This window comes from Ursus maritimus, unplaced genomic scaffold (genome assembly GCF_017311325.1).
Source record: "Ursus maritimus isolate PB19 unplaced genomic scaffold, ASM1731132v1 scaffold_30, whole genome shotgun sequence".
Taxonomy (NCBI): domain Eukaryota; kingdom Metazoa; phylum Chordata; class Mammalia; order Carnivora; family Ursidae; genus Ursus; species Ursus maritimus.
The window spans coordinates 11,920,121-11,940,672 of record NW_024425564.1 but is presented as its reverse complement, the minus strand read 5'-3'; the positions used below and the strand labels follow the sequence as shown (position 1 = coordinate 11,940,672).

Genomic DNA, 20,552 nt, shown 5'->3' with positions numbered 1-20,552 from the left:
CTCTCTCTCTCTCTCTCTCTCTCTCTCTCTCTCTCTCTCTCTCTCTCTCTCTCTCTCTCTCTCTCTCTCTCTCTCTCTCTCTCTCTCTCTCTCTCTCTCTCTCTCTCTCTCTCTCTCTCTCTTTCTCTCTCTCTCTCTCTCTCTCCTTCTCTCTCTCTCCCTCTTCCTCTCTCTCTCTCTCTCTCTTTCTCTCTCTCTCTCTCTCTTCTCTCTCTCTCTCTCTCTCTCTCTTCCTTCCCCTCTCTCTTCCTCCTCTCTCCTGCTTTTTTTTTTTTGGCAGGCAGCTTACAGCGCCACAGGCAGGCAGAGTACATGCACTATATATATATATGGCGCCCATCCATGTCCTTGCGAGCTGGCAGAGATCTCATTCTTTGTTATAGGAGGAGCATTGGTCTATATCCCAAACATGGGTGTGTGTGTGTGTGTGTGTGTGTGTGTGTGTGTACACATTTTCTTTATTCATTCATCAGTGAATAGACATTTGGGCTCTTTTCCATAACTTGGCTATTGTTGATAATATTATATAAACATCAAGTATTGGGCCCTTCAAATCACTATTTTTTTAAGATTTTATTTTATTTATTTGACACAGAGAGAGAGAGCAGCCAGTAGAGGAACTACAAGCAGGGGGAGGCGGAGTGGAAAAGCAGAGCTCCCAGCAGAGGAGCCTGCTTGTGGGGTCGATCCCAGGACTCCGGGATCACGCCCCTGAGCCGAGCAGAGCTGACCAATGACTGAGCCACCCAGAGCGCCATCACTATTCTTGACACTTTGGTAAATACTTGGTAGTGCAATTGATGGCTTCTAGAGTAGTTTCCTATTTTATGCCTTTAAGGAGCCCATGCTGTTTGTCCAGGTGGCTGCGCCTAGCTGTATTCCCACCAACAGTGTGAGAGGGTTCCCCTTTTCTCATCCTCACCAACATCTGTTTGCCTATGTTCATTAGCATTCCAAACTCAGGTGAAGTGGTATCTCATTGTGGTTTTGCATTATATTTTCCTGATGGTAGTGATGTTGAGAGCATTTTTCACATGTATATTAACCATTTGTGTATGTCTTCTTGAGAAATGTTGTTCTTGCTCTTCTGCCCATTTCTTGATTGGATTTTTGTTTTGGGTATTGAGTTTGATGAGAGTTCTTTTATGGATTTTGATACTAGTCCTTTATCTGACTTGTCGTTTGTGAGTATCTTTCCCATCCCATAGGTTGCCTTTTAGTTTTGTTGATTGTTTCCTTTGCTGTGCAAAAGGTTTTCCTGATGCATCCCAATGGAGTTGTCATTTCTGCTTTGTTTCCCTTGCCTTCTGGAGATGTGTCTAGCAAAAGATTGCTGCAGCTTAAGGTCAAGAGGTTGCCACCTGATATTTTCCTCTAAAGATTTTGATGGATTCCTTTCTCAAATTAAGTCTTCATCGATTTGAGGTCACTTTTAGTGTAATTGGAAAAATGGTCCGGTTTCATCTTTGCATGTGGCTGTCCAGTTTCTCCCAACACAATTTGTGAGGACTGTTCTTTTCATTGAATATTCTTTCCTGCTTTGTCAAAGATTTGTTGTACATGAAGTTAGAGATCTGTTTCTGGTTTCAATTCTGTCTTCCATTGATCGATGTGTCTGTTTTGGACCAGTACCATATACTGTCTTGATGAATATAGCTTGTAATACACCTTGTAATAGAATTGTGACACCTCCAACTTTGGTATTCCTTTCAGATTCCTTTGGCTATCTGGGGTCGTTTCTGGTTCCATCAATGTTTAGCATTGTTGTTCCATCATATTTGAAATACACTGAGTGGTATTTTAGATAGGTATGCATTGAAGCCATGATTGTTTTGGGTAGTATAGACATTTTAACAATATATTCTTCCAATCCATGAACAGGAAATGTTTTTCATTTCTTTGGGTCTTCCTCAATTTCTTTCATAAGTGTTCTATAGTTTTCCGAACACAGATCATTACCTCTTTGGTTAGAGTTTGTTCTAGGTGTCTTATGGTTTTGCTATAAATGCACATAATGGATTGACTCCTTTGATTTCCCTGTCTGTGCTTCATTATTGGTGTGTAGAAATGCAACACTGCTGGACTTCTGGCATTGAGTTTATATTCTTGTAACTTTAGGCTGAATTACTTTCAGTTCCTAAATTTTTGTGGAGTCTTTTGGGTTTTCTGATACAATATCATGTCATCTGTGAAGACGGAGTTTTGACTTCTTCCTGCCAATCTGGATGACTTTTATTTCTTTTGTTGTCTAGTTGGTGAGGCTAGACTTCCAGTACTATTTAGCAACAGGAGGTGAGAGTGGATCATCCCCGTTGTGTTCCTGGACCTTGTGGGGAAAGCTCTGTTTTTCCCACTGAAAGTATGTAGCTGTGAGTCTTTTGTATATGGCCTTTATGATGTTGAGTTATGTTTCTTCTGTCGCTTATTTTCTTGAAGGTTTTCATCAAGAAAGGATGCTATGCTTTGTCAAAGCTTTACTGCATCTGTTGATAGGATCATATGGTTCTTATCCTTCTTATTAATGTGGTTTATCAGCCTGAGTGCCAGGAATAAATCCACTTGGTCATGGTGAATAATCCTTTTAATGTATTTTGGGTCCTTATCTAGCCTCTGGGTAGAGTATTTTTGCATCCATGTTCAGTCAGCGATTTGGCCCTCGGTTTGGGGATCAAGGTATTGCTGACTCATAGAATAGGTTTGGAAGTTTTTCTTCCATTTCTATTTTTGGAAGAGTTTCAGAAGAATAGATGTAATTCTTTTAGAATTTTGCGAAGAATTCCCTGGGAATAGACTGTGAGAAGCCATCAGGCTTGGACTTTTTTATGGGTGATTTTTGATTACTTGATTCAATCTCTTTGCTGTTACTAGTCTATTCAGATTTTCCACAGTTTGATTTTGTTGGTAGTTAATGTCTTTCTAAGGAATTTATCCATTTCTTCCAGATTGCCTAGTTTATTATATATTACTACAAGCATTCTCTTATAGTGTATTTCTGCTGTTCTGTTGTGATCTCTTCTCTTTCATTCGTGATTCATTTATTTGGGTCCCTTCCTTTCTTTTTGATAAGTCTGACTAGGAGTTTATCAATCTTGTTAATTCCTTCAACGAACAAGCTCCCTGGTTCCATTGATCTGCTTTTTGTATTTCTTTTAAATTTTTTATTATGTTAGTCACCATACAGTACATCCTTAGTTTTTGATGTAGTGTTCCATGATCTACCATTGTTCTGCGTATAACCGCAGTGCTCCATGCAATATGTGCCTCCTTAATACCATCCACTGACAGCTGTCCCAATCCCGACACCCCCTCCCTCTGAAGCCCCTCCTTGTTTCCCAGAGTCCATGTCTCTCCTGGTTCATTCCCGTTCGTTTTCCCTACCCATTCTTCCATTCTTCCTTCTCCTACGCGATCTCCTACTAGTATTTCTTGTATTCCTAAATGAGTGAAACCTATGATAATTGTCTTTCTCTTTGACTTATGTCTTAGCATAATCTTCTCCAATCCTGTCCATGTTGTTGCAAATGTTGGGTAAATCGTGTTCTTCTGATGGCTGAGTAATCATTCCATTGCTACTCATGGATCCACACATCTTCAGTCCAGTCTGCTGAAGGGGCCAAATGCTCATGCCTCTCATGATTTAGGCTATGTGTGGACAATGCTGCTATATGAATTCGGTAGTGTGGCCTTTCTCTTCACTACCATCTGTATCTTTAAGTACCCAATAAGTAATGCAATTACTGGGATCACTGTGGGTACTTATTTTACTTTTTGAGGACCTCCACACATGTTTAAAGAGTGGCTTATTCCAACGTATTCCCACCAACAGGTAAGAGGGTTCCCTTTCTTCACATCCTCTCCACATTTTTTGCTTCTTTGTTCGTTGTCCATTTTTGCCATTCTAATTATTAAGGTGGTATCTCAAGGTAGTTTTGATTTGAATTTCCCTGATGGCCTACATGAGGTAACATTTTTTCATGTGTCTGTGGGGCCATATTGTATGTCTTCATTGAAAAGTGTCTGTTCATTATCTTCTGCCTATTTTGATGATTATTTGTTTCATGCTTAAACATTGAGTTTGAAAAGTTCTTTTATAGATCCTGATACCAGTCTTTTATCTGTTAGTGTCATTTTCAAAATATCTTCTCTGTTCCAATACTACCCTTAGTGTCTCTACTGTATTTTGTTTTGTTTTGTTTTTCAATGTTGTGATGTTTACTGCTCTAAATCTTTTGTATTTCCCTTCTTCTGGATTTAGAGCTTTGTTTGTACAGTTCTTTCTCAGCTCCTTTAGGTGTAACATTAGGCTATTTATTTGAGAACTTTTGCTTCTTGAAGAAGGCCTATATTGCTATATACTTCCTCTTAGACATAACTTTATCTGCATCCCAAAGGTTTGGTTCTGTCATGTTTTCATTTTCACTTACTTCCACGATATTTTTAATTTTCAATCCTGTATGACCCATTCATTCTTTAGTAGGATGTTCTTAACCTCACATGAATTTGTGGTACTTCCACATTTTTCTTCTGGTTATCTTCAGTTTCATAGCACAGGTCTGGAAAATATGCATGGTATGATCTCCAGTCTTTTGTACCACTTGAGGCCTGATTTGTGACCCAGTGTGGTGATCTTCTGGAGAATGTCTCCATGTGAACTCACATAAGAATGTGCATTTGCAGTTTAGGATGAAAGGCTCTGAATGTACTCAGATGTCCATCTGGTCCAGTGCCATTCAAGCCCTTGTTTCCATGTTGATCATCTGCTTAGATCTTCTGTCATGCCTGTGAATAGAGGTGTTAATGTTTTCTACTATTATTATATTACTATCAATGTGTTTCTTTCAAACTTTTATTAATTGAGTTCTATATGTTTGGCTGCTCCCAAGTGAGGGTACATAAATATTTATATTACATCTTCTTTTGGATAGACCCGCTTTTTGCGATATAGTGCTTCTCTTTTCATCTTTTTTTTCAATAATAATTTTTATTTCATGTTATGTTAGTCACCTATACAGTACATCCTTAGTTTTGATGTAAGTGTTCATGGATCATGTGTTTGCGTATAACACCCAGTGTCATATGCAATATGTGCCCATCATACCATCACCGGCCCTATCCACAATCCCCCCCCCTCCCCTCTGAAGCCCTCACTTGTGTTTCCCAGGAGTCCAGAGTCTCTCTATGGTTCATTCCCCTTCTGTTTACCCCTCTTCATTCTTCCCTTCGCTTCCCTTCGTACCGATCTCCCTGCTATTTCTTATGTGCCATAAATGAGTGAAACCATATGAATAATTGTCTTTCTCTGTGACTTATTTCACTTAGCATAATCTTCTCCTAATCCGTCCATGTTAGCTCAAATGTTGGGTAATGATCTTTCTGATGGCTGAGTAAATATTCCCATTGTATATATGGACCACATCTTAAAATCCAGTCTGTTGAAGGCCATCTCGCGCTCTTCCACGTTAGCTATTGTGACAATGCTGGGCTAAGAACGTTTAGGCAATTTATGGCCTTTCTCTTCACTATGTCTGTATCTTTGGGGTAAATACCCAGTAGTGCAATTGCTGGGTCATAGGGTAGCTCTATTTTTAACTTTTTGAGGGACCTCCACACTGTTTTCTAAAGTGGCTGTAGCAACTTGCATTCCCACCAACAGTGTAAGAGGGATCCCCTTTCTTCACATCCTCTCCAACATTTGTTGCTTCTTGTCTTGTCCATTTTTGCCATTCTAACTGGCATAAGGTGGTATCTCAATGTGGTTTTGATTTGAATTTCCCTGATGGCTAATGATGCTTAAACATTTTTTCATGTGTCTGTTAGCCATTTGTATGTCTTCATTGGAAAAGTGTCTGTTCTTGTCTTCTGCCCATTTTTTGACTTGATTATTTGTTTCTTGGGTATCGAGTTTGAGAAGGTCTTTATAGATCTTGGATAGTAGTCCTTTATCCATAATGTCATTTGCAAATATCTTGTCCCATTTCATGGTGCCACTTTGTTTTGTTGACTGTTTCCTTTGTTGTGCAGAAGCTTTTTATCCTGATGAAGTCCCAAAGTTCATTTTTCCATTTGTTTCCCTTGCCTTTAGAGATGTGTCTTGAAAGAAGTCACTGTGGCCAGTGTCAAAGAGGTTACTGCCTGTGTTCTCCTCTAGGATTTTGATGGATTCCTGTCTCTTTCCCAGGAAAGGGATTTGGGATCTGCATGGAGGTTGGGAGGAGCAGCTAAAAGTAAGAGGAGCTCTAGAAACTAAAGCTTCAGGTCCCAAATACCCAGAAAAGAGAGGAAGATTTAAAAATTAAACACTAAGAGAACAAAAGCAAAAGAACACTGAGCAGAAGATGTAAGTTGGGGACCTCCCATCTGGCAGAGAGCGCCAACCTGTTCTGGACAGAGAATTTATAAAATCCCTTGTAAGCAAGAGGAACTAGTATTTACCATTAAAGGAATGCTCCTCCAAGAGGTAAATTAAGAAAGTCAGGCGTATATTCAGCAACTTCATGCTACAGAGTAAAAAAAGAAAAAAGAAGTCTGCTTAAAAATTCATGTAAGTGTCATCCTCTGACATAGTCCAAACTCACCTAAAAATGAAACTGTCTTTACTCACAGTAGAGACCCTGAAACTCGGGAGAGCTTGTCACTTACTGGCTTAATCTTAGAGAAGAAACTGGGGCTGGGGCTGGGGCATGGACTGCACACATTGGAAGGAAATCAGGCCAAGGAGGAGCTCCAAGACCAGTAGAGCCCAGGGATGAACATTTCTGGAACTACAGGACTCCGTCCTACCTTGAGCAAAGGACAGTGATGAATGCCACGTCTTGCGGTCAGTAAGCCGTCTCTAAGGAACAGACATCTGCTCGTGGACAGGAGGGTCTGCAAAAGAAACATGCACCCCAGGAAAATTGTAAAATTCAGGAATCCACAACTCTGTCAAAGACATCTTCCTTCCATTCCCTTCAGCGCTTTTGTCACTATACCCAGGACCATCTGGTACCAAAGATGCTAGTGTTCTGGCCTTCCTCCACCCGGCCCCAGTTCTGTCTTTGGGTGTGCGTCTCTTGAAGTGGCCAGAAAATCCTTCCTCACCCCTACCTCAGAGGAAAATTTTTCACAATGAAAAACTTCAGTCCAGAGAGAGAACGCCTATTAGTTTCCATTCTAGTTTTCCCGAAGAAGATATCTTCTAGAACCAAGGAGGTTTATTCTTTCTATATATGCTTTTTTTTTTTTTTCTTCCTTCTTCTAAAAGAGTATGGTGTTTTCTGTTTTTTGCAGTTTGGGACATATCTTAGTATCCTGCCTCAGGGTGTCCTGTCCTCAGGTCCCCATGTACTTGGTTCCTCCCTGAACTGCTCAGATTCTTAACACTTGTAGACCTACGTGGGGGGCAGGGGGGAGAGTCCCCAAGATAGTCCTGCACAAGGTGAATTATTCAACTGATGGAAATACTGAAGCAACATGTTCCCAAGTCTCTGCCTTTTGGACTCAAATCCTTGTTTCCTTCCCCAGATTAAGGAAGTTCTCAGCTATGATTTGCTCAAATAAACCTTCTAATCCTCTCTCTCTCCACCCCCCTTGGGGATCCCAGTAATTCTGACATTGGAATGTTTCATGGCATCATTAATCTCTACACTCCTTTTCTCATGTGCTACTAGCAGCCTATTTGTGTTTTCCTCCACTTTCTTCTTTTCCATCAGCTTGTATTCTAGGTCACTAATTCTCTCTTCAGCCTCATTCACCCTGGCTGTTACAGTATCCGGTTTAGACGGCATCTCACTCATAGCATTTTTAAGTTCTGCCTGATTAGATCTCGTTTCTGCTCTTAGAGATTCTATATTATCACTAATGCTTTTTTCAAGCCTAGCTGTTTTCTTCATGATTGCTATCCTGAATTCTATCTCTGACATTTTGTTTATATCCATATCCATTAGTTCTGTGGCAGATGACATTGTCTCTTTTTCTTTTCTTTGTTGAGACTTCCTCCTCCTAGTTAGTCTGTCAATGAATGGTTGAGTGAATGAACAGTGTCCAAAATATCAACCACGACCCAAGATGCACCCTGGCAAAATCCAGAGTGGTCAGATGCCACGACCAAAAAAAACGAAGTCAAAATGAAACACAAGAATAAAATTTATAAAATTTAAAAAATGTTAAAGAGACCTATACTTGAGGGAGTTAAGATGGCGGAGGAGTAGGGGACCCCTTTTTCAGCCGGTCCCCTGAGTCGAGCTGGATAGGTACCAGACCTGCGTCTCAGGCTGATGCATCTGGATCTCTACAAATGAACATCTCCAGCGCTGAGTATTGAGGGTTGCAGATTGGATAAAAAGAAATGACCCATCCATTTGCTGTCTACAAGAGACTCATTTCGAACCCAAAGATGCATTCAGACTGAGAGTAAGGGGATGGAGTACCATCTTTCACGCAAATGGACCTCAAAAGAAAGCTGGGGTAGCAATTCTCATATCAGATAAATTGGATTTTAAACTACAGACTATAGTTAGAGATGCAGAAGGGCACTATATTATTCTTAAAGGAAGTATTCAACAAGTGGATATGACAATTATAAATATATATGCCCCCAACAGGGGAGCAGCAAGATACACAAGCCAACTCTTATCCAGAATAAAGAGACATATAAATGAAAATACATTAATAGTAGGGGACCTCAACACTCCACTATCAGAAATAGACAGAACACCCTGGCAAAAACTAAGCAAAGAATCAAAGGCTTTGAATGCCATACTCGATGAGTTGGACCTCTTAGATATATATAGAACACTACACCCCAGAACCAAAGAATACTCATTCTATTCTAATGCCCATGGAACATTCTCAAGAATAGACCATGTTCTGGGACACAAAACAGGTCTCAACCGATACCAAAAGATTGAAATTATCCCCTGCATATTCTCAGACCACAACACTCTGAAATTGGAACTCAACCACAAGGAAAAATTTGGAAGAAACTCAAACACTTGGAGACTAAGAACCATCCTGCTCAGGAATGACTCGATAAACCAGGAAATCAAAAATCAAATTAAACAATTTATGGAGACCAATGAGAATGAAAATACAACAGTCCAAAACCTATGGGATACTGCAAAGGCAGTCCTAAGGGGGAAATACATAGCCATCCAAGCCTCACTCAAAAGAATAGAAAAATCTAAAATGCAGTTTTTATATTCTCACCTCAAGAAGCTGGAACAGCAACAGAGGGACAGGCCTAATCCACGCACGAGGAAGCAGTTGACCAAAATTAGAGCTGAAATCAATCAAGCAGAAACCAGAAGTACAGTAGAGCAGATCAACAGGACTAGAAGCTGGTTCTTTGAGAGAATCAATAAAATTGACAGACCACTGGCAAGACTTATCCAAAAGAAAAGAGAAAGGACCCAGATTATTAAAATTATGAATGAAAAAGGAGAGGTCACGACGAACACCATTGAAATTGGAAGGATTATTAGAAATTTTTATCAACAGCTATATGCCAATAAACTAAGCAATCTGGAAGAGATGGAATCCTTCCTGGAAACCTATAAACTACCAAGATTGAAACCGGAAGAAATTGATTCCTTAAACAGGCCAATTAATTATGAAGAAATTGAGTCAGTGATAAACAACCTTCCAAATAACAAAACTCCAGGCCCGGACGGTTTTCCTGGGGAATTCTACCAAACATTCAAAGAAGAAATAATACCTATTCTCCTAAAGCTATTTCAAAAAATAGAAACAGAAGGAAAGCTACCAAACTCATTCTATGAGGCCAATATTACCTTGATCCCCAAACCAGGCAAAGACCCCATCAAAAAGGAGAATTACAGACCGATTTCCCTAATGAATATGGACGCCAAAATCCTCAACAAGATACTTGCTAATAGAATCCAACAGTACATTAAAAGGATTATCCATCACGATCAAGTGGGATTCATACCTGGGATGCAAGCGTGGTTCAATATTCGCAAATCAATCAGCGTGATACATCATATCAACAAGAAAAGACTCAGGAACCATATGATCCTCTCAATCGATGCCGAAAAAGCATTTGACAAAATACAGCATCCTTTCCTGATTAAAACCCTTCAGAGTGTAGGAATAGAAGGTACATTTCTCAATCTCATAAAAGCCATCTATGAAAAGCCTACTGCAAATATTATTCTCAATGGGGAAAAGCTGGAAGCCTTTCCCTTAAGATCAGGAACTCGACAAGGATGCCCACTCTCGCCACTATTATTCAACATAGTACTAGAAGTCCTTGCAACAGCAATCAGACGACAAAAAGGGATCAAAGGTATTCAAATTGGCAAAGAAGAAGTCAAAATGTCTCTCTTTGCAGATGACATGATACTCTATATGGAAAACCCAAAAGAAGCCACTCCCAAACTATTAGAAGTTATAGAGCAATTCAGTAACGTGGCGGGATACAAAATCAATGCTCAGAAATCAGTTGCATTTCTATACACGAATAACGAGACCGAAGAAAGAGAAATTAGGGAATCCATCCCATTTACAATAGCACCAAAAACCATACGTTACCTTGGAATTAACTTAACCAGAGACGTAAAGGACCTATATTCTAGAAACTATAAATCACTCTTGAAAGACATTGAGGAAGACATAAAAAGATGGAAAGATATTCCATGCTCATGGATCGGAAGAATTAACATAGTTAAAATGTCCATGCTACCCAGAGCAATCTACACTTTCAATGCTATCCCGATCAAAATACCAAGGACATTTTTCAAAGAACTGGAACAAACAGTCCTTAAATTTGTATGGAAACAGAAAAGGCCCCGAATCTCCAAGGAACTGTTGAAAAGGAAAAACAAAGCTGGGGGCATCACAATGCCGGATTTCGAGCTGTACTACAAAGCTGTGATCACAAAGACAGCATGGTACTGGCACAAAAACAGACACATAGACCAATGGAACAGAATAGAGAGCCCAGAAATGGACCCTCGGCTCTTTGGGCAACTAATATTTGATAAAGCAGGAAAAAACATCCGGTGGGAAAAAGACAGTCTCTTCAATAAATGGTGCTGGGAAAATTGGACAGCTACATGCAAAAGAATGAAACTTGACCACTCTCTCACACCATACACAAAAATAAACTCCAAATGGATGAAAGACCTCGATGTGAGACAGGAATCCATCAAAATTCTAGAGGAGAACATAGGCAGCAACCTCTACGACATCGGCCAAAGCAACCTTTTTCATGACACATCCCCAAAGGCAAGAGAAACAAAAGATAAAATGAATTTATGGGACTTCATCAAGATTAAAAGTTTCTGCACATCCAAGGAAACAGTCAGAAAAACTAAGAGGCAGCCCACGGAATGGGAGAAGATATTTGCAAATGACACTACAGATAAAGGACTGGTATCCAAGATCTACAAAGAACTTCTCAAACTCAATACACGAGAAACAAATAAACAAATCAAAAAATGGGCAGAAGATATGAACAGACACTTTTCCAATGAAGACATACAAATGGCTAACAGACACATGAAAAAATGTTCAAAATCATTAGCCATCAAGGAAATTCAAATCAAAACCACACTGAGATACCACCTTACGCCAGTTAGAATGGCAAAAATAGACAAGGCAAGAAACAACAATTGTTGGAGAGGATGTGGAGAAAGGGGATCCCTCCTACATTGTTGGTGGGAATGCAAGTTGGTACAGCTACTCTGGAAAACAGTGTGGAGGTCCCTTAAAAAGTTAAAAATTGAGCTACCCTATGATCCAGCCATTGCACTACTGGGTATTTACCCCAAAGATACAGACGTAGTGAAGAGAAGGGCCATATGCACCCCAATGTTCATAGCAGCAATGTCCACAATAGCTAAATCGTGGAAGGAGCCGAGATGCCCTTCAACAGATGACTGGATTAAGAAGTTGTGGTCCATATATACAATGGAATATTACTCAGCTATCAGAAAGAACGAGTTCTCAACATTTGCTACAACATGGACAGCACTGGAGGAGATAATGCTAAGTGAAATAAGTCAAGCAGAGAAAGAACTATCATATGATTTCTCTCATCTATGGAACATAAGAACTAGAATGATCAGTAGGGGAAGAAAGGGATAAAGAAAGGGGGGGTAATCAGAAGGGGGAATGAAACATGAGAGACTATGGACTATGAGAAACAAACTGAGGGCTACAGAGGGGAGGGGGGTGGGGGAATGGGATAGACCGGTGATGGGTAGTAAGGAGGGCACATATTGCATGGTGCACTGGGTGTTATACACAACTAATGAATCATCGAGCCTTACATCGGAAACCGGGGATGTACTGTATGGTGACTAACATAATATAATAAAAAATCATTGTTAAAAAATAATAATAATAATAAAAAATAAAAAATGTTAAAGAGGAGGTGAGGGTGGGGGCTATAATCTCTCAGGATGGACAAAGTAGGGTGTTTGCAGTTGTTCCTGGGTGTATTTTGGTCTGTGTGTTAGAGGACACTACTTCCCAAAATTACAAGGAAAGTAAACGTGTGTGTGTGTGTGTGTGTGTGTGTGTGTGTGTGTGTAGGTAAAATTGAATAGTGAAAAATTTGGTGTGAAAAAATACAAGTTAAAAAGCTATTATGAACTATCAGTTGATATAATAAACATCTAATTGAAATGAGAATAAAGTAAAAAGAAAAAACAGAGAAAGCATACGAGAAAGAAAAAAAGAAAAAGGGAGTTTTGTCTGAAAAATACACAAGCTGTGAGGCAACGCCTGGAGCTCAATATACTATTTTCCCGCGGCGTTGGGACTTTCCAGCGTTACGGGGTCCATCGGGTTGTCATCCTCTCGCTCTTCGAGCCTGTCTTCTGGGGAAGCGGCCTGCTGTGCTGTTTCTCAGGTCACCCTGCCTGTGAGGAGTTGCCTGCCCCTGTCAGGGGGACGGGCTCAGTGGAAACCGGACCGCTGTGCTTTTGTTCCCTGGCGGGCTTTCTGGGCCTCTTCGGAGGGTCAGAGCAAAACTCGCTGCAGCCAAGTATCTGTCCCGGAGCCGAGAGATCACGGTCTGCTTTCTTCACTCTACCCTCCAGGATGAGCAGCCGCTGTTTCCGGACGCGCTGCCGAAAACCACAGCTGCCCTCGGTGTGCTCCCACAGTGACTTTCTCGAGGCTCATCCCAGGGACCCAGGAGCGTCCCTGCCCTTTATGCTTCTAAAACCTCGCGCCCCCGGGGCTTGAGTGCGACCCGCAGCTCCTGGATCCTGTCTGGGCGCTGCTCCAGAGCCCTTGCCCAGCCACTACCACTCTGCGAGTTTTTGCCCAGTCGGGGGTGCAGACTCCTGATGTCTCCAGGCTGCCCAGGGGAAGAGCGAGTCTCTACTGGCTGGGTTTGCAGTCTGGCGATCCGAGCTGAGAGAACTTTCCTGGGCTCGCTGACCATAACCTGCTTCCTGTTCCCACTGCTGCGGTACTCTGCCAGTGCAGGAAGCCCCCTTCGGCTCTGAAGCTTCTTGTATCCCGAGAACACAATGCCCTACCTAGAATTCTCCCTTTTCATTTCCGAGCCCCTTTCAGAGAGGGATGTCGCTCCCAGTACAGATTTCTAAGGGTTCCGCTTTTGCGCTCTGGTGTTCTATCACTTTCCAGGAGCCAGCTTATGGAGGCTCCCTCCCCCTTCTGTTTATCTTCCGATATCTCCCCGCAGATTCACGACCCTGTCCTTCCTACATTGCAACGAGCAGTGCTTTTCTGCTTGTAGAGATCCAGATATTTACTCTTACATCTCAGGCTGATCTCATGGGTGTTCAGAATATTTTGGTACATACCCTGCTAAATTCAGGAGATCAGTTGAAAGGGGTCCTCTATTCCTCTGCCATCTTTCCTCTCAAGTATAGTGGGCCCTTTCTCCAGAAGAACAGCACAAACCCCCCCCCACACACACACACACACCACATCTACCAGCCATAGGGTTCTAAAAAGTTTCAGTTCTAGTGGAAGTACCACCAGGTCTCATTTAACAAGCAGTCCAGAACACACCGAGTTAAAACTTACCACACTCTGGCCACGGACAGACACTTCCCACTGCAGGCAAGGAAAACCTCTGCAGATGACTGACCTGAGGGATAAGGCAGCCGTAACACAGCAGGAGAGTATGTGAGTGCATGCTGCACACACCAGAGACTCCCTGAAGTGCCAGGCCCTGGGGACTATCTGGTCTCTTCTTCACAAAGCCATTACTCTCAGGAGCAGGAAACATAACAGGCTTTTCTAACACAGAGAAGAAGACAGAGACCTAGACAAAACGCCAAGATGGAGGAATTCATTCTAAAAGAAACAAGAAAAGGTCATGGCCAGAGAGCTAATCAAAAAAGATTTAAGTAATATGCTTTATGGAGAATTTTAAACAACAATCATAAGGATACTCACTCAGTTTCAGAAAAGCATGGATGACAACAGTGACACCCTTTCTACAGAGAGTAAAGAGTTAAAGTCAGAAATGAAGAATGCAATAACTGAGATTTGAGATCTGAGTAAAATATAACTGAAAACTGACATAACCCGGGAAAGAAACAAACATCACAATCCAGGAGGCACAGAAAACTACCATCAGGGGCACCTGGGTGGCACAGCGGTTAAGTGTCTGCCTTCAGCTCAGGGCGTGATCCCGGTGTTATGGGATCGAGCCCCACATCAGGCTCCTCCGCTATGAGCCTGCTTCTTCCTCTCCCGCTCCCCCTGCTTGTGTTCCCTCTCTCGCTGGCTGTCTCTGTCTCTGTCGAATAAATAAATAAAATCTTTTAAAAAAAGAAAGAAAGAAAACTACCATCAAAATCAACAAAAGCAGGCCAACACCAAGACATATTGTAATTAAATTTGCCAAATATACCAATAAAGAAAAATATCTTAGAAGCAGCAAGACACAAGAAAGCCCTAAATTACAAGAAAAGACCTATAAGGCAGATCTCTCAACAGAAATTTGGGAAGCCATGCTGAAGGGGAAAAAAACCTAAAGCCAGGAATACTCTATCCAGCAAGGCTATCATTCAGAATAGAAGCAGAGATGAAGAGTTTCAAAGACAAACAATAAAGGAGTTTGTGACCACTCAACCAGCCCTACAAGAAATATTAAAGGGGACTCTTTGAGTGGGAGGGAATGACCAAAGTGACAAACACAAGAAAGGAACAGAGAAAATCTCCAGAAACAATGACAAAATAGTAACAAATGGCAATGAATACATATCTATCGATAATTACTCGGAATGTAAATGGACTATAAATGCCAATCAAAAAACATAGGGTGTGAGAATGGATAAAAGCAAGACCCATCTATATGCTGCCTACAAGACTCATTTATTTATTTTATTTTTTTAAGATTAAGTTAGTGTATTATTAGTTTCAGGGGTAGAATTTAGTGATTCATCACTTGCATATGGTATCCAATACTCATTACAACAAGTACCCTCCTGAAGGCCCATCACCAATTTATCCCATTCCTGCACCCACCTCCCTTCCAGCAACCCACAGTGTTCCCTGTAGTTAAGAGAGTCTCTTATGGATTCCTTCCCTCTCTGTTTTTCTCTTACTCTACTTTTCCTTCCTTTCCCTATGTTAGTCTCTTTTGTTTCTTAAATTCCACATGAGTGAAATCATAAGGTATTTGTCTTTCACTGACTGATTTTGCTTAGCATAATACCCATGCTTGCAAATGGCAAGATTTCATTCTTTTTTTTTTTTTTTTAATTTGACAGAGACAGCCAGCGAGAGAGGGAACACAAGCAGGGGGAGTGGGAGAGGAAGAAGCAGGCTCATAGCGGAGGAGGCCAACGTGGGGCTCGATCCCAGAACTCTGGGATCACGCCCTGAGCCAAAGGCAGACGCTTAACAACTGAGCCACCCAAGCGCCCCAAGATTTCATTATTTTTGATGACTGAATATATATACAAATACAAACCACCTCTTCTTTATCCATTCATCTGTCCACGGACATCTGGGCTCTTTCCATATTTTGCCTATTGTGGACATTGCATGTGACCCTTCAAATCATTAGTTCTTTATCCTTTGGATAAATTCCTAGCAGTGCAATTGCTGGGTCCTAGGGTAGTTGTATTTTGAATATTTTGAGGAATCTCTATACTCTGTTTTTGTGTCTGTTTTTGTGCCAGTACAAACCTGTCTTGATGTTTACAGCTTTGTAATACAGCTTATACTCTGGAATTGTGATGCCTCCAGGTTTGGTTTTCTTTTTCAACATTACTTTGGCTATGCAGGGTCTTCTCTGCTTCCATAAAAGTTTAGGTATTGTTTTTCCAACTCTGTGAAAAAACGCTGGTGTTATTTTGAATGGGATTGCATTGAAAGCATAGATTGCTTTGGGTAGTATAGACATTTTTAACAATATTTGTTCTTCCAATCCATGAGCACGGAATGTCCTTCCATTTCTTTAAATTGTAAGATTGTATAGATATCCTGAAAACAAAATGTTTGAGAATCACTGACTGAGCAGTGAAATAATGTAACAAGACCACTCAGTGCAGGAGAAGAGGGATCAGGACAAAGTCACAAATCCCTGGGTCCGTCTCTCGGGGTCCAGCCGCGAGGGCGGTGGCTTGGGCGGGAAAGCCCAGTGTTAGGGAGTCCGCATCTCCCCTGGTTTCACTCCTCTCTCAACCTGTCAGGTCCTCCTGCCTGGATCCTCGTGACGCGAACCCAGTTCGCACTCGCATTGGGTGTCGGGTTTCTAGAGAAACCAATCAGCGTTCGGGTGTTTTCACTCGCCTCGGGGCGACTCGGCTGCTCGCCCGAACAGGTTGTTGCCAGCCATTCGTCCCCCAACCCTCCTCCTGCCGCTGCTGTCGGGGGCCCTGGCCCTGACAGACCCCAGGCCTGGTGAGAAACCGCCTCAGCGTGGGAGGAGGGAGGGGGCCGCCGGACCCAAGCGCTGCTCCGCCGCCTGGCACTCACCTCCGCCCCACTCACACCTGGGTCCCTACTCTTCTCCGACCCACTGGCCCTTTTCCGTCGCCCGAACCTCCCTCGCCCCCTGCCCTCCCGGCCGCCTCCACCTGCGCCCCGGGCCCCGCGGCGGGAGGAGGGTCGGACGGGGTCTCAGCCCCTCCGCGCCCGCAGGCTTGCACTCCCTGCGGTATTTGGGCACCGCCGTGTCCCGGCCCGGCCGCGGGGAAGTCGGCTACGTGCACTACACGCAGTTCGCGCGGTTCGACAGCGACGCAGCGAGTCCCGGGATGGAGCCGCGGGCGCCGCGGGTGGAGCAGGAGGGGCCGGAGTATTGGGACCCGGAGACGCGGGACTCCGGGACCTGCACACAGACTCCGGAGGGAAACTGAACGAAGTGCGCGGCCACTACAACCAGAGCGAGGCAGGCGAACAACGCGGGCACGGAACAGAGCACGACCCCTATCCCCACGGACGGCCGGGGTCGCCCCAAGTCTCCGTGGCCGAGCGACACCCCGAGGCTGCGGGACACCGTCGCCCCCCGGAACGGGGAAGAACCCTTAGGGACTCTACTGGGTTTGGTTTTCAGTTTAGGCTTTAATGACGATCGGTTGTAGTGGGCCGGGGCCGGGGTCTCACACCTTCCAGAGAATGATAGGCTGATGGGCGCTTCCTGCGCGGGCACCTTCTGACGCCTACGACGGCGCGGATTACATCGTCCCGAACGACGACCTGCTCTCCTGGACCGCGGCGGACACCGCGGCGCAGATCGCCCGGCGCAAGTGGGAGGCGACAGGTGAGGCTGAACACTACGGGAACTATCTGGACGGCGCGTGCGTGGAGTGGCTCCGCAGGCACCTGGAGAACGCGAAGGAGACGCTGCGGCGCGCAGGTACCGGGGTCACGCCCCCCCCCCCATCTCCTCTCCACTGGGCCTGGCTTCCCGCCAGGAAGGGAAAACGGATTCAGTGTCAGCACCGCCCCTCCCACGGGTGGGGAGAGGGAGATCCGCCTGGGTGTTCGTATTCCTAAGAGAGTGACTCACCCAGAGGGCCGATTTCTCTAAAGGGCAGTTGAGAAATCCAGTCTCTCCCGGGAGGCAGGTGGAGACCATCCCTGAAATAACCCATCAGAGGTCCCCTCCACCCTGGCAGTCCCCTTGTAAACCATGACTTTCCCTCTCAAGGCCTTGGTCTCCATCTGAGAACATCCTTGGAGGTCTGACGCCCGGTTTTCTGAGTCACGGACGCTCCACCGAAGTCAGGACCCTTAGTGTGTGCCCTGCACGCTCCCGTCCTGGGACCTCTCCCTGCCTCTACGACATTACTCCAGATCCCTGAGTCTAGGCTGTTGTCAGAGTTTTGTGCTTTTCCCTTCTAAACCAATCGTCCTTTCTATCCTCAGGATGGTCACAAGTGCTGCTTTAGTGACTCACGAAGGTAACCCAAAGTGTTGATTTTCTGATTCTTCTTCCTCAGAACCCCACAACACACATGTGACCTGCACCGCTTCTCTGACCATGATGTCACCCTGAGATGCTGGGCTCTGGGCTTCTACCCTGCGGAGATCACCCTGACCTGGCAGCAGGATGGGGAGGACCTGACCCAGGCCACAGAACATGTGGAGACCAGGCCTGCGGGAGATGGGACCTCCCAGAAGTGGGCAGCCAAGAGGAGCAGAGATACCCGTGCCACGTGCAGCATGAGGGGCTGCCTGAGCCCCTCACCTAGAGATGGGCAAGGAGGGGTTTGGTGTGGAGCCTCTTCTCAGAGAAAGTAGCTTTTCTGCAAAACATCTGAGAAGTCATGACTCAAGCCTGAGGTCTGGGTCCCCCACCTTCCCTTCCCACAGCTGCTGCCTGAGCCCACCATCCCCACCATGGGCATCATTGCTGGCCTGGTTCTCCCTGCGGTCACGGGAGCTGTGGTGGTGGGAGCATGATGTGGAGGAAGAAGCACACAGGTAGGGAAGGAAGTGGGAGGGGAATTTGAGTTTTCTTGTCCCACGGAGAGGTTTCAAGCCCCAGGTAGAAGTTTGTCCCACCTTGTTCACGAGAAGTACCACCCACATACCTGTGCTTGCCCACCTGGAGCCAATTGCTAACGCTCACTCTTTAGTAAAGACTTGTGCAAATGAAGGACAAATTTTTCACCTTTATGTTCTGGTGTTGGGGACCTGATCCCCAGCAGTTGAAGGTCAGGGACAATTCCCTGATGTAGACAGACCTCCAGAAGACAGTTTGGTCCAGTGCCCCCGCATATCCTTTCTTCGTGTTTTCCGATACAGTCATGAGTCTTCAGTTAACAGTTCTGGAAACTTCATTTTGATACAGGACTAGGGTTTCCTCTGGATACCATGACCAGCCTTCTCCCTGGCCTCTGACATGATGCTTTCTTCCCACGAGTGGAAAAGGAGGGAACTACTCACAGCAGACTGAAAGTAAGTATGGAGGGAGTGATCCTTGAGACCCTGGGATAGTGTAGACAGGACCCCATGGGGAGCTCACCCACCCCATAGCTCCTCCTTTAGTCTCACCTCCTGTGGGCTCTGACAATGACAGTACCCAGGGCTCTGATGTGTCTCTCATGGCTCCTAAAGGTGAGACCCTGGAGGGCCTGAAGTGGGGAGGGGTTGGGGCAGAGGGGACATGACTGGGTTATGAGGACTCTTCGAGTGGGACAGTATAAGCATTTAGTGGGCTGTGGAGATGTCAACATTTACATGATTGACCTGAATTTGTTCATGATTATTTTCTTTCACAGTGTGAGCCAGTTGCCTTGTGGCGGACTGAGTGATACAAGACTTGTTCACACTCCCACTTTTTTAACATCAAAAGTGTGGGACGTCTCTATCTGCTAACGGTGTCTGAATTGTGTCTGTGTTCCTATTAGCATAACGTGAGGTGGGGAAACTGGCCCACCACCACCCATCATAACTCCTCCCCAAACTGACCTGTGCTCTTCCCTGATCTGCTTTCCTGTTCCAGCAGAGATGGGACTGGGTCATCTCCATCCCTGTCTTTACTTCATGTTTGGCTGAGATGTAATATTTTACTTCCCTATTGAAAATCTGGATATGAATTTGTGTTTTCTATTCTTGTCATATAGAACTGATGTGGTAATAAAGGACTCCTAAAGTTGAGACAGGAAATAAATGGAAGCCCAAGAACCTTCCAGAAGCTGCCTGATTGCTGTGCTGTCTATTGTAGGTGGGACAGGAGAGGCTGTGAGTAGCCAACAGTGGACAGACCTGTGCCTGGTGAGTATTCAGTGTATTGTGGGCTTTAACATGGTCACTCCTCAGCTAAGTCATTTTTGCTATTCCCTGGTCCCTTCAGTGGAAACTTGTTACACCAGGACCTGTGATCACAGGGACTCAGACACCACCTGTCTCTAGGACCATGGGCATCAAGAGAGCTTCCTTGACCAGGTCAACCTAGGCTCCAGCTTGGATCAGGCCCTCAGCCCCCAACTTTTGGGTGGGTTTTTTTCTTTGTTTATATAGAGAATGAGGCCTATTCTTATTCTTGTGTCCGAGTTCTGGTCTCATGTTCCTCTGGTGTCCCCCAGTCTGTGACCATCACAGGGGTCCTATGGCCTCTCATTGTTTCCACAAGGCCCAGTGAGCCCCTGCACACAGGAGTC

At 44.2% G+C, this 20,552-nt stretch overlaps 1 pseudogene; it reads left to right on the top strand.

Annotated features, from left to right (window-relative positions):
• Positions 1–18,849, top strand: part of LOC103665165 — a 34,365-nt pseudogene extending 15,516 nt beyond the window's left edge.
• The last annotated feature ends 1,703 nt before the right edge of the window (positions 18,850–20,552 follow it).